The sequence below is a fragment of the Balaenoptera musculus genome, chromosome 18, assembly GCF_009873245.2.
Source record: "Balaenoptera musculus isolate JJ_BM4_2016_0621 chromosome 18, mBalMus1.pri.v3, whole genome shotgun sequence".
NCBI lineage: Eukaryota > Metazoa > Chordata > Mammalia > Artiodactyla > Balaenopteridae > Balaenoptera > Balaenoptera musculus.
In genome coordinates this window covers 21,751,379-21,754,133 of record NC_045802.1, presented here as the reverse complement: position 1 = coordinate 21,754,133, position 2,755 = coordinate 21,751,379, and positions in this window count along the sequence as shown.

The window sequence follows — 2,755 nt, the reverse complement described above, 5'->3', positions numbered from 1 at the left end:
ATAATAAAAAATGCCCTGTGGTTATTTCAGATGAATAGAAACATTTAAACAAAGATAAGCTGCAAAGCCTCCAGAAGGCTGGAGTAGAACTAGCATTCGTGAAAGTGGCTGTAGACATTTCTTTCTGCTTAGAGGAGTTGTTGGGACCATCTTACTAATTGCCTGGAGAACTGTGTGGCCTCCCAGTCTATGAAACACTCTGTAGCCCAGTAGAGGCCAGTGAATTCGGTTCATGGGCTTGCTGGGCAAGGCACCTTGGAGATTCAGAACACCAGTGGGATGCCATCAGTGCCTTGAAATTTCAGGACCCCTCAGTCCTTCTTCTAGCGGCTGGTGTTGGCTAGAGGCGGAGCCGGGATCCTTGGTTAACTGTGGGCCAGGCAGAGACACCTCTGGTTGGTATAAAACAACCAGTGAATGAAATGCAAACTGGTTCATTATTTTTTTTATTTGAAAATATTTTCAAGGTGCCTGTCTTAATATTTGAGTTAAACACAGTGGTCTATTGAAAAAACAGAATTGGCAAAAAGAGGGAGCCTTAAATGCCTGGAGAACTCATGTCCCACTGGATCAGGGCACCTGTTAGAAGCATTGGGCGTGAAATCCAGGCTACTTTTTTTTTTTTTTGGCCATGTTGGGTCTTTGCTGCTGCGCATGGGCTTTCTCTAGTTGCGGCGAGCGGGGGCTACTCTTCATTGAGGTGCGCGGGCTTCTCATTGCGGTGGCTTCTCTTGTTGTGGAGCACGAGCTCTAGGTGCACGGGCTTCAGTAGTTGTGGCACATGGGCTCAGTAGTTGTGGCTCGAGGGCTCGAGCACAGGCTCAGTAGTTGTGGTGCACAGGCTTAGTTGCTCCGTGGCATGTGGGATCTTCCCGGACCAGGGATCGAACCCTTGTCCCCTGCGTTGGCAGGCAGATTCTTAACCACTGCGCCCCAAGGGAAGTCCCAGGCTATTTAATTTTAAATGGACAGCTGAGAAAATCTGATGGTAAATTTTTGATAGATTACAAGTAGCTCCAGCCTGCAGCAAAGCATGGGAGTATAAGACAAAGGCATGGATAAATCTGTTTCTTGAAAGCTTGATGCGAATCGTGTAACCAAGAGCCAAAAACTGGAAACTCCCTATGTCTATATGTCCCTTGCTGAAATAATAATCTGTACAATGGCTTATCACATGGCTCATGAGAAGAATGAGTTACGTCTCAGCCTGCTGACCTGGGAAGATAGCCATGAGATGCTATTACGTAGGAAAAAGGTGAGATGCAAACTTCTAGGTATAGCATGAACGCATCTCTTAGGGAAAGAAGAGCATAAACTTATGTAAGTAGGGAATGGATGTGAAGGTTGTGTGTTAGGGTTCTCCAGGGAAAAACAGATCAGTGGGATGAGTGTGTGTGCCCACACATGATTCGTTTTACGGAATAGACTTATGTGATTGTGGAGGCTGGCAAGTCTAAAATCTGTAGGGCAGTTGGGCCAGCAGACTGGAAGCTCAGGCAGGTGTTTGTCTTTGTTGTTTTTTGGGCCGTGCTGCATGGCTGGTGGGATTTTAGTTCCCCCCCAACCAGGGAGCGAACCCAGGCCACGGTAGTGAAAGCGCCAAGTCCTGACCGCTGGACCGCCGGGGAATTCCCTCTGTTTTAGTCTTGAGTCAGAATTCCTTCTCTGGGAAATCAGTTTTTCCCTCCTAAGATCTTTAACTGATTGAATGAGGCCCACGCATATTATGGAGTGTAATCTTAAAGTCAGCTGATGGTAGATGTTATTCAGGGCTACCAATACCTTCATGGCAACACCTAGACTAGTGTTTGCCATACAACTGGGCACTGTGGCCGGGTCAGATTGACACAAAATTTTGCCATCACAAGGTAGAAAATTATTAATATTTTCTGTATGCAAAATTGTATTGGTTGGTTTGAAAACTGATATTCTGCTGTTGAAAACAAAATCTTAAAAAGGACTAGCTTGGAATATAGATGTCCAAGTTACATCTAAGTGAAGGGAATTGGGGGAAAGTAAAAGTTGCAGTATATATAATATTCTCCTTATATTTTAACTATATTATGTTTCTAAAAGTATACTAAATGTCTGTCAAACATAAAATTGAGCTGAAAGGTTAAATGGGAAACTTTTGCTGTTTATTTCAGTTTTTAACTACTTCTTTAGTTACTCAATGAACTTAATACTTTTATAATTAAAAAGTTTTTTAACTTTTTTTTTTTTTTTTTTTGACAGTGAGGGGAAACCTCTAGAAGAGTGTATCATGTGGAGTACATACTTAGCCTCTGAACTCCTGGAGTATTTTATATAATTATTAGTCTCCCTCTGACATACTGATTTTCAAATTATACTCATTTTCATTGCATCATATGGTAGAGTGACAACTACATTTTCATTTAAGAGGTTTTGCTTCATCAATTATAATCTTGCCAATATATTTCTGAAACACCGCACAGTTCTTTATGGAAAGAGAAGCTGACTAAATATAAGCTATTACCTCTCTCCACTGAATGTATGCGTGTGAGAGTTCCGATGATTCTAGACTTAAAAGGAGTCTGCATCTTACAGTTAATGCCAGGGTTACGAACATCCGAAAACTGCTTTATCTTGAATTGCATCACTATTTAACCTCTTTTTGGCCTGTGCAGCATGTGGGATCTTAGTTCCCCGACCAGGGATCGAACCCGTGCCCCCTGCAGTGGAAGTGCGGAGTCCTAACCACTGGACCGCCAGGGAATTCCTTCATCACTTTTAA